This window comes from Hesperophylax consimilis, chromosome 4 (genome assembly GCF_061612785.1).
Source record: "Hesperophylax consimilis isolate HC1 chromosome 4, BYU_Hcon_1.0, whole genome shotgun sequence".
NCBI lineage: Eukaryota > Metazoa > Arthropoda > Insecta > Trichoptera > Limnephilidae > Hesperophylax > Hesperophylax consimilis.
Window position 1 is genome coordinate 30,960,325 of NC_142839.1, and position 13,005 is coordinate 30,973,329.

Below are 13,005 nucleotides of genomic sequence, written 5' to 3' on the forward strand. Positions count from 1 at the left end.
TTGGAAGTTGGATTGATGTAATGCGATCACGGTTATCCATCTTAGAACCTTGTATGCTTGTTATCCATGTTTAATTAGTTAATTCGGGAGGTGGGTATGGGTGCCGCCACTCCATTTGAACCATTTATCGGATAACCAACACCTCAAGTGGTTTAGCTATGTTTGGTGCTTAGCAGGCGGCCCGTGTTCGTGGGTGAGGTTTGTCCATGTCTTGATGAGAGGCTGGATGAGGGATACCCTTTGTTTTATCCAGCAGGAATCGTCCACAAAGCCTATCATCGCAGTGGAAGGGTATATACGTCACTCATAGACACACTAACCACCAGATTCCAAACCATCCCTCGTAGTTCTTTCCTTCCCAGAACTTCCTCTCCTTCCTTCCTTTAAAAAAATCCTCCACACAGCATCCCCAAAGAAGGCATATACCCTGGGAGAAAAATTTACGACGGATGCATTTATAGAGGCGTATTATTCGATATTAATACTGAGTATGTACAAAAAATTCATGATTCTCTGTTTTTAAACGATGATAGTTAGGAGAAAGAAACTAAAGACGGGTTTTTTCACAGAATTTGAACAATTCATCAAGTTTGTGAAAGTTCTATTCAAGTTCTGTGAAGCAACGGGCCCATAATGATATTTTTATTAGTATTAGAAAAAATGAGTGCCTCATGAACCCTTAATAATAATATGTACTCTATAATGTCTCTTTACATGAAACTTGACCTGTCCATATTGTTCATTTATCATCAGTATGTACAACAAGTTTTGTTGATATTGGGTGTTGAGACTTGTATCGGCAGAACAATGCTCCATTCTGTTGAAGAAGTACTGGAATATTAAAGAAGCAGTATAGACACTATACCTTCAGACATTGTAAAAGCAATACTGGATCGGTAAAGCTACAATGTAGAACAGAATACTCGGGGATCTTGTGAAGATGAATTTCGACATCGCACTGCACTGACTAGTACTAGAAGTGACTAACGCCTAGCCTACTTCTACATGTATAGTTCTGGTTGAGACAAAGAGCAAGATTATCTCACGGATCTGAATTGAACAAGAAAGAAAGGGGCCTTGTTCGGAAACATTTCGTGCTAAATTGCTTTAAAAATAATAATGAATGATGTCAATATTTGCAGTGCCACACGAATGGCCTGGAATGTTTTTTTAAATGCTACTGAAATAATGGGTTATAATAATAACACCAAACTACGCAATGTATCCTCTAACGTAGCGCAATAAAATCTATTTTGTGCTGATATAATAAACATCATTGAATTTCACATACCTACCACATACTAGGAGTGAGGATTTTAAACACTCGCTTGTACCTAGTTTGCATGAAGTTAGTAATAGATACGCAGATGTGGTGGATCTATTTAATTGCACGGAAGGTAGGTACAAGAAGGCTATCATTTCATATCAATATTAATTTGGCCTTAGTCTAATTATACCATATTGTGTATGTACTTGTATCATACATTTTATGTCCTTTTGGAACTTGTATTAATTTTGTACATTTTGTCGTAATTTCACGTTCAAATGCAACAGTTAATTGTTATTTTAAAAAAATATGTATTTCTGGCATTTGATTAAGCTTGGATACTGAGACATAAAATTTTTATTTATGATATATTTATACTGAAGATATTAAACAAATTAATTACTTCATATTTTACTCCGTTTAACCTATAACTTACATGCATTCAATTAGATCACTTATATAAAGATGCCCTTCTTAGTTAATTTAATTGCATGGTGGCGTTGACATAATTTAATCAATAATAACTTTGTTATTTTATTTATTTATTATTTCTTTACATTTTATCTTTTTTTAAATAATCGTTTTGGATTAAAAATACAATTAATCATACCATGGAAAATGGGTATTTTTAAATACTTCTATTTCATTTTTCCTTTTGTTTTCGGTAACGAATATCCATTCATATCATGGAAGAGAAAATTAATCCACTTCCCAACATCCGATCGAGCTGATACTCGGCAGATACACTCGATGTCGATGACAATGCAATTTTTTGTCGATGGTGGCAATCGCGTGCGCATACGCGGACAAATAGGCATATTCTGAAATCTGATGACATTAGAGCAGTCAATATACTAAATAAATATCGGTCTTACACAATCGAGTAGGATAGATTTTAAAGACATTTTAAATTATAAATTATTTATTTGAATCTGCACAAGAGTCCCAACTGCTCCCAACCGACGGGCGACAGTGAAACTATGGCATCCCCAATTGGGGTATGTTGTGAGGCTGCAGGTAGTGGGGAGGGGAAGGAAATGGAAAAGAGGAAGGTGAGGAAGTACCTGGCTATTCAGATCTGGTCACCAAACACGGTCAATGCCATTTCAAGCAACGTTTCAATTCTGTATCTTCCACTCTGAAGGTGCCGCAAATTTGGTATAACTTATGTTAAATGAGTAATGAGTGAAATAACACGACATCAACTTGACGGTGACCGGATAACTCATCTAAACGACAATTTAACACATCATTAAAAAGTGATATAAAGTCATGAAAAGTGATAAAACAAAAACTTAATTTAATAGGTTACAGAAGTAACGTTTAGATTTCTTTTACTGTCATCGTTTTTAATTACTTTCTATAACTTTTTAACGGTGTGTTGAATTGTCATTTTGATGAGTTATCATGGAACCCAACTTCACTATTCAACTTATAAAGTTAGTGGAGCAATGGATACTGCGAGTATTTAGTGCGATAATTACTGAATTTAACGTAGATTGACTTTGAGGTTGTAAATTTTAGAGTTGTACCATAAAATTTGGTGGAAATGGTGTTATTGTAAATGAAATGGAAAGCCGTATAAGGAAACTGGCATATATTTTCAGAGCATTGCGAAATATACTGAACAAAAACACACTAAAAACAGTATACTTTTCCCTGTGTCAATCAATTTTATCGTACGGTATAATTGTCTGGGGAGGATGCTCTAAAACTGTACTAGATCCACTAATAAAAGCCCAAAAATTGATAATACGGACAATCTACAAAGCACATTATATACAACCCACGAAGGACTTATTTAAAGACTTTAAAGTTCTTAATATAAAATCCTTATATGTAAAAAATGTTACCTCTTATTTTAAATTCAAATTTACAAAAAAATATATATCCGATTCAAATTATAACACAAGATACTCGAACCAATACAACTATATTATTCCGGCAACAAAAACTTCAATGGCACAGTCCCAGTTTAACTTTCTTGCCCCTAAAATATTTAACAATTTATCAATTGAAATAAAGTCAATAACCAAATATCTCACTTTCAAAAAGGCGCTTGATGACTTTTTGATTAATGATTGTGACAGTGTTAATCACTTGTTTCTCATTCTCAGATAGTGAATAAACAACTATGTACAAGTAGGCATGTGTATATGTGTGTATGTATGTATGCATACATATATATATATATGTGTATGTATGTATGTATACATATATATTTATATATATTTGTATATCTTTGTATGAATATGCATGCATCTATAAATATGAATAAGTGTGTGTGTGGATGTATGCGTGTACACGCGTATTTACGCGCTCATACATGCATGTACAGTACACTTACACAACCAGAAAAGAGAGTTATGTATTTGATCTTTTCCTGCATAATAGCATGTCTTAGACTTCTAAATTTTTTTATTTTTTTTTGTTTTTCTTTTATTTTTATTTCTTCTTTATTCTTTTTTTTTTCTTTTTTTTTTGTCTTCTGCTTTCTACTTTAACATTTTTATATTTTCTATTTCCATTATAATTCATTCTAATATAATCTTTCATACTTTAAACATGTATAAATATTTAATTCATATGTTAACATTAGACCTCACATACTAACTATATACCATTGGTCGCCACGAGACAGGCAGTCGCCTAGTGTGGTGATTTAATGTATCACATGTAAGAAAATGTATTATTGTATTATCATGTATTCTATAAATAAATAAATAAATAAAAAAAATTGGAAAAGTTAACTATTTTTAAAGTATTTGCTTCACTTGATCGTGCCATGACTTCCTCGGGCGTCATTGACTTCTTCTGCCATTCATTTCCATTTCATTTCTTTATTGTTTCATCATATATGGCTCGTTTTATCACACATGAGTATTTGGTTTACTTGATCGTTACGTGTCTTTCTCGGGCATCCACTACTTCTTATAACATTCACGTCCACGTCATACCTTCTCCTCCTTCTTCATATCATGGAATTCACATTGTTATTGTTGAAAAACTTCATCATATCGACCTCATTTCAGAGTAGATACAATACGTCTTCCTTGGGCTTCCCTCACATTTTCTACCATTCTCTTCTATATACCATATTGTTACTGTTAAAAAACTTAATTTTATCGGCCCTAATTCGAATAAGTATCTCATTCTAGTGCAGAGATAATGCATTAATTCATCCTCGGGCGTCCCTCATTTTTTATACCGTCCACTTTTTCATACAATTCCATTACTGTTAAAAAAAACTATATTTCATTGGACTCCATATCTCATTCCAGAGATAGAGCGCTTCTAAACACTCCTGTAGGCACTAATAAAAACAAACTCAGAAGTTTTCATTGAAATCACTCATTAGTTTTCGAGTCCATAGGGCGCACACATACGGACATTGATTTTTTTAAATATATATACAGGGTGTATCGGCACTAACCCGACAAACTTTAACCAGCTATTCCTTAGCAAATTTGGAGTAAAAAATGTTATGGGCACATTGCTGTCCGGTAGCATTTTTTTTTCAAAAAAAACAAAAAAATTAAAAATTTCCACACTCCATCACTGTCATTGGCATTGCTTTTCGTGTTCAACAGCTGTTATAAGCAAGTATGTCGAAAAGCGTCTTCGCTCTTTCGCACACACTAAATAATAATAGTTAAAAATGAGACGAATGGTACCGTGCCATTTCGTTGTGATTGTAAAAGCGCGCCAATATAGGTACTCACGTACATTATTCAACGGAATTCGAATAAAATATTGCCAGATGGGTTTTCAAACTTTGACAAAGGATAAAACAGTGGTGAAAATATGAATAATACATTTTTTATTAAAAAAAAACGTTACCTGACAGCAAAGTGCACATAAGATTTTTTACTCCAAATATGCTAAGGAATAGCTGGTTAAAGTTTGTCGGGTACGTGCCGATACACCCTGTATATATAGTGAGTTATTTATATATAACAGTAAATCAGTAGGTGGGTACTGTTGATGATGTTAATAAAGGATACTGATAGCGTAATTAAATAATGGCTGCGAACAACTGTACACAGTAGGTACTTGCAGCCCGAGTGGCATGAATCGCCAGCGTTATTATTATTTATGTGTTGCAGTTTAAGTTATCATTAACGTAGAATCGGGTTTGGCGCCCCCCGCCCCCCGGAGCCCCGGAGCTGGACAGGTCACGCGCGCCCGCAGCCGGGACGGGCCCCAGTCTGCCGGGTCTCTCAGAGACTCTTTGCCCGGACAACTGAACATGGCAGGGGGAGAACGAAGGTTTGTTTTTTTTTTTAATTATTACTCTGAAAAAGAATTAAAAATTATAATATTTTTATTTTTATTTATAAACCCTGATGAAGGTTCGGGTTGAACTGAAACCGGTTGGTTAAAAACATATATATAATAAAGTGGTATTCGATCAAAGTTATTTTCTTTTATTTATTGTAATTATGTATGTATACCCACAAAGTGTTTGCTACAAGTGAAAAATTATAATATTTTTGTTGTATAGACCTCACTAGGCAATTACTGAGGTCTAAATATTACAATTTTTATTGCTTTACACTATTCTACCGTGATTTGCACGTAGAACGTGATATAAATCAACGAAGATTAGATCTTAGGTCCAGGTGTGTTTTTATTGTGAATTCATTAGCAAAACAGAAATTCAAATGTGGCATTGTCATCAAATGACCATTCAGTGCCATTTTTGGTTTTTTGACATTTGAAACGTTCCCCGTTAAACGCCGATTCTAGTTGTGTTTCAGCTTTCTACCGACTTACGCTGACAAGCTTAACAACATGAGAGTTGTCCTCTTCCGCTATTACATTTTCTTCAAAAGTTGAAACGAGCTTTGGACGGGTTGTTTCGGAGAATTTGAACAATTCATCAAATTTCAACGTTCATTTTCGGCTTCTGTGAAAGTCCTATTCAAGTTCTGTTATTATATTATAATAGACAAGTTGCTTGACGGAACTTAAATAATAACCGAACTAGAAAAAATCTTTCACAGAACTTAGAAAATAACTTTTAAATTTGAAGGATTGTTCAAATTTTCCGAAACAACTCGTCCATGGCATTTAACGGGTACCTTTCATGTGTAAAAAAAAACAAAATAGCCCTGAATTACATTTGATGACTTTGTCAGACGTGAATTTCTGCAAAACTACACGGCCTTTTTGTGTTGCTTCTCTTAGTTGTGGTTTTTTATCGTTCGTGCATAAGTTATTCCTTATTTTCCAGTTAGTTTTATTATGAAATCTCTTCCTGTTGACTTCCAATTTTATTTGTTTTTGAAATGTAGATAGTTCATTTTATGTTTTAATTGCGACATAACCTAACCTAACCTATTATTTTATCATTTTCTGTTTTCGTACTGTTCTGTTTTATCCGGTTACCGCAACTATGTATGAAATAAAAATAATGTGTTAACTTAAATTTTTTTTAAATAACATTACATATTGGGGTACATTTTTGGTGTATAAGGTATTTAATGAGAGATTCGTTTTACTATAATAATGTTCATTTTATGTTTTGGGAACAAACATTCGTAAATGAAGTTTTTTGTATCAATTAAGTAGGAAGAAATCATATAATTTATATAAAATTTTTGAAAAATTCACATTAAAAACTATAAGATAAACGATATAAAGATCTATCGTACAATTATACTGTACAAATCACAGAGAGTCTATTTTTTTTACTTTGGCACAAATTTCATTATATCTATAGCTAAAGCACTGACGCATGGTAAAACAACATAAGATAAAGGCTAGTTAAGGTTCTATTCAAGTTTTGTTATTGTATCATTATTGGACAGTTGTTTCACTTAACTGAAATAATAACAGAACTTGAATAGAACATTAATAGAACATTAATAGAAATTTAAAAATTAGGAGACACAACTGGCCCTTAGTAAGTTATTATGCTCATTTCATTCCATCGGGTATTAAAAAATATATATTTTAAATATTCTACACACTCTTCTTCCAAATCTGATAGCACTCTCGGTGCATCTTTAGGGCTGTCCATGTCCAGTCGACGGCGAACATAACTTTGGATCTTACGTGCAGATTTAGCTTTGGCTTTATATTTTCCATGTGCTTCGCTATATCAGCATTCCACATTCAACCCTGAGATATGTAACTGTTCAAAACAAAGCTCTCGACACGTGGGCGGTTTGCTGAACATTTTACGACAAGGACAGGGTTCACCAATGGTCAAGATAATTTCATAAATATCTTTAAAGGAAACTGAAACATATAACAAGTGTATTGCCATCATTTTACAACCCTGCTGGTCTACACAGAGGCATGAGACTGGCAGAGGTAGCGTAGCACTAAAGTATACTGATTTCAGTTGAAATGAAGTGGATCTATCTTAAATTCACGTTCTGTGTGACAGTATTGAGAAAAAAATAAAGATTTGTATGGCGGATGAACGATGTTTAACGACGAAAGAAAATCCGGAGAAAATAAAATGAAACGCAAGTGAAGGAAATAAGAAGTTAGAGACGTCCCGGGAAAGTTTGCATGATCATAATCGGTCATGTCAAAAGTTGAAATAACAGAATACGTATTAGAATGGAACAGTTTGTGCCAAGACAGAGATGCGTGGCATGTCATCGTAAGTGACACCCCTGCCGTAAACAGGGTTTCAGGGAATAATTTTTTAATTGTAATTTTCCACGATGTATTTATATATTTTATTTCTATCCAATATATTCAGTAATCAATTTACACAGAGACAAGGAAGTACAAGGGACTGTGAAGTAAATGTGTTTTGATGTGAAACATCTTTTGACGCGCCTAGTGGGGTAAAACCTACTCTGGAGTTGCAAGCTTGACAAGACGGGACGACTCTCTTGCACGCTTCGTTCGGCCAGCCTCTCTACTAATCGGCTCTCTCCGCCCGGCCGCTAAAACTCTATTCTCTATTCTATTAAAATTGGCAACGGATCTATTCTAAATGATGGTTAATTTTTACGTTGTTATTTTATCAAAAATAAAAATACTTATTGACTTTCATTTTCACTTCCTTCGATAAACATTTGGGTTGTATTTGGTTTGGTTCCTTGTTCTTTATACAGGCTGTGAGATATTATGTTTTGTTAAAAATTGTAGATAAATTTATGGTAGTTGTTTGAGTGTGATGGACATGCACTTACATATTCACGGTTTTATTTGATGAGGACCTGGTTTTTATTAAGGTTAGAGGTTACATTGAAATGTGGAGTTGCGTTAGAAGATTTGTAGTAGTACAAATTTTTCATACAGTTGTCATGACGTCTAGTGTTTTGTAAATTTCACTCGAGTGTGTATTCATCAGAACTGGAAGGATGAGTTTGAGTAGTTTTACGAACGGTTTGATAAACTAACTAACCATCACGCCGTTTCTCCGCAGGGGTAGACAGAGAAGACGTCAAATGAAGGTAGTTTTAATAATATATATTATTATCACAGAGAAATTTTGGATGTCCATGGTATTCCCTGATTTTTTTTTCATAAATTCGATCTGATAAAGCCATAACTTATAGCTTGCAATCCCTGACTGTGATTACCCCCCGAACAAAAGCAATACAGCTTCATATAAGTTAGGTCCGTACTCTGAACCGAGTACTGTGAGCATTCTGTAACAATCCTCTAGTCCGCCTCCGCTACGTGAACTTCTCTCTGTTTCTGTCGGCCGTGCCTCCTGGGTAGGTTCTGACATATAAACTTACACAGATACAGGGTCAGTAAAATGATAAATGAGTTCTAACTGATCGGAGCTAGTAGGTCTATGTCATCCCTATTTGAAGAATTGAGGCTGAAGAAAGTGAAAGAAAGGGAATACGAAATGGAAGAGAAATGGGTTGAAAGTTATCTCGTCACTAAACACAAAATTAATTAAATAAAAGAAAATATCCACATGCGTAGGTACCTATTTTATAGTTTGCAGTGTTGCTTTTTTTACATCCGAAATGATTGATGTTTTAAATAAAAATTCAAATAATTTTTGTACATGAAGAAAACACACGTTCGAATAATGAAAAAAAATCACAGCACATCACAGCATATGTAGGTACCTACATACCGCAACGTTATTCCATTTTTAATATTGTAAAACCAGACGATGAGAGTTTAAATTATTTTTTCTTGAACTCTTATGCCTACGTAGGTACCTACAAAAATATGTTTTTTAAAATATGTATAATATAAAGGTACAAAGCAGGAAGATACTTTTTTTTATTTTTTGGTGAAATTGTTAAACATTTTAGTGTAATTTTTTTTGTCGTTTTTTATAGACATCCTGTACTTGTAACCCTTGCAGAATATAGAGTACCGGTTTGTTCGTATTGAGATGTTATCTTTAGTCCAGCGCAGCCTCCCCCCCCCCTCCTCTGATTATCTGCGCTAAAATAATTATAATTAACTCTGCGATTTATCAAATTATTAAGACATAAGATATAGAAGTGTCCTGCAAACATTCTGACTTATTTACGGTAGTCGTATGCGAGGTGGACGATAGCCTGGTGGGCCGAACGCTCGGCTAGCAATCGAACGGATTGAGTTTAAGCAGCTTTTAAATTTTTCACAAATTCAGCAAAATTTACAAAAATCACAATGACAATCAAACTGGCAGTGTTCATTCTGAATTCATGCATTTTACTCGATATAGCTGGAGTCTTTGTTTATTACTTAAAGCCTCTGACTTTTCCGATGTACTTCTCTTCGGAGAACTGTCAGAATTTAGATTCCGCAAAAAATGTATTCACATTATGTTTGATTTCAGATAAATTCGCTGATTTTGAAAGTATTCTAAAATAAACAAAAATTCTTGAAAGCAGATGCAAGAGTTTTTCAGATTTGAGTATTACAAATCGATATACGCAATTTAAAATATCAAATTTTGACCGTCGAAAGTTTGAAAGTCGTTTACCGATGTTTTTTATCGTGTAAACTGTAATTACTACTTTTAGATTATTTTAATTAGACAAAGGAATTAAAAAGTTATCCTTACTTCTCGTCTAATGTAAAAAAATATTTATATGGAAATTTGCAAACCTTGAAAAAAAAATTTGAAGTGTTAAATGTTGTTTCCTAGAATTATTTATAATTTTTCGGAAGCGTTTACGGCAATTTATTTAAAATGCAAACGCTGTTTAAATTGTATTTCACACCGTAATACAAAACGGAATAGCATAACTTTTATGAGACCGCATCAGGCTGGGAGATGTCTCTCCCAAAAGTCTACGGTTGTTTGTTGTCTGTCAAGAATATCTCCCAAAATTGCCCACGGGGCTAAATAAAACGATATAAATTGCCATTTTTTAACTGAAACTTCTTTACGCGCGTTATGCATTTTCGAGGACCGGAGTAAAACCGACACACGACCGTCACGAAAAACCGTGATCATTTCGCTTTAGGAGTCTAGCTAATATTTTTTTTTAAAGAAAGACAAACATTCCCAGGTTACGAATAACCCAACAATGTTTGAAAATCTCCTACTACCACCACAGAAAGCCGAAAATGTTGCTTGTGTTGTGATGGAGGACTTAGCCAGCCGAGGAATCGAACACGCGACGCTCGGGTGAGACCCAAGCGCTATGCCCACTCAACCACTGACCGGTTATTATATACCTAGTTTAGGTCACTCTCCAAACTCAGCTTCGCGGTCTAGAGGCAGAGCGCCCGACTGTCGTCGTGAAGAACCGAGGTTCGATCCCTAACTAATTTTTTTTCTTCTTTTTGTGATTTTTTTAATACGAGGAAAAATGATAAAATGCTCTCGTGCTGCGACTTTTAGATATTTTGACTGTATGATATTTTGGTCGAAATATAGCTTACAAATCGAGCCAGTAGAGTCGCTCGGTATTTTGATTAATTATTTTTATTTTGAATCATTAAAATTACTAATCAATGCCGATAACGCGACTAATTACCCTCGCAGATGTGAGTGACAAGTTTTTTTAGTAAAAAACACAGCCGTAAGTGAGTTTTTCAAAATTTAGAAATGTTTTTCAAATTCAGACTCCATACGGGTATGAGACTGTTAAAACACGATGGATCTTTTCCAAAACGGACAAATATACGGAAATATTTTGAAAAACGACAAATATGACTTCACACTGCCGATATATCTTCGATTCGACCCTATGTAAAGCGTTAACGAGACGTTATGTGATATTATTCATTTGCCGTGTTTGAAAACGATGTATACGCGGTTCTGATGTCCCGGATTTATGCTGATCCCACAAGATCCACAACAGCCAGGAATAAATGCGACCAAGACACTCTTGAGAGTAAGGATTTTTCACCAAAGTCTCTACAGGTTAGTGATGGTTGTATCTACCGGCTGCTTTGTGGTGAATGGTTCTTTCAATAATCACACCTCCTTCACAATAAAACACTGCATCTTTAACTTCAAAACTATTATATTCAGGAAATAGTAAGTAGAACGGAGGTTGGAGGCTAATGCTTTCTCTATAATGCTCTAAAAATCTATCTGTTTCTCGTACCTGGAGGGGCGACCTTATTTACTACCGACAGCTGTCGGATAATTTTATAACCTTCATGATATGTCTTCACTAGTGCCATCTATGTCTCGCAGTTCTAACCCGCACGCTCATCTTATCATCTATGTCTTGGTCTGCCTAGGCCTAGCACCATATCACCAGATGGCTTGACTCTGTACACCGTTTTAATGGTTTTGTCCACCCCCGCTCGTCATACATGGCCATTGACCATTCAAGTTAGTCCATCGGTTCTCACGCTGCGGGTTATGAGAAGTTGATGGGATAATTGAAGTAATGTATTGGTGGGTTGCTCTTGTGTCTCCACGTCTCTACTTCAATACTTGGCAAACCTTACAAACCAAAAGACACTTTGTTGTTTTTGCGCATACTTATATCCATTTTCAAACTAAAAGATACTTATGTATGCAACTCGTTCCAGAGTGGAAGAAACTATAAAAATATAATTGACTTAAGCTTTTAGCCAAGACCAGCTGTCAGTCAGAACTGAAAATTTTCTTAAAATTGCTTAAAGTACATTCAGTGACCAAATCTTATACCAGATATTCCTAATCTTTCTCTTAATTTAGTTGTTCTAAATGTAGGTTTTTGCTTTGTGGTGACGCAATTATTAATGAATTAAAGTCAAATTACATTGCTTACCCATTGAGCTACAACTAGAGGTGCCATTGCCTCCTAATATCTCGTAGAAACTTATTTATCCACTATTAGAACGTGATAAGCGGTCCACGTAGACCGGATTCGGTAGTTTTAGTTAGAGCGTTGGGGGTCAATTGGAGGTAAAAAAGCAGAACCTATTTTTTCGCTTCATGTCTCATCTAAATATAATACATGAAGATAGAAGATGGAGACTCTGCAGCAAGAATCCTAGGTGGTGAAGAAACTGGACCAGCTACTGCAGCGAGAGAGACTACCGTGCCCACCAACAGTGCCAACACGAGGTTCGTCATCCATCCATGTATGTGTTTGCTGCCAATAAAGCGCTGAACCATATCCTCACATAGATAACAGACCTCTACATATTTCAAGAATAATTTTCTCTTCGTCAGGATTAGTCGGATCCTAAAGATATATCTAGATTAACATTACAGATTACAGAGTGAGAGGAGCGAACCCAAATCGGCATAAGAATTAATGAAGGAGTGGAAGCGGTATGAGATGGGGAATATTAGGGAATTTACATGTCAATTAGAAGGGGGAAAATTATTAAGTGGGATGAGATCCAATAAT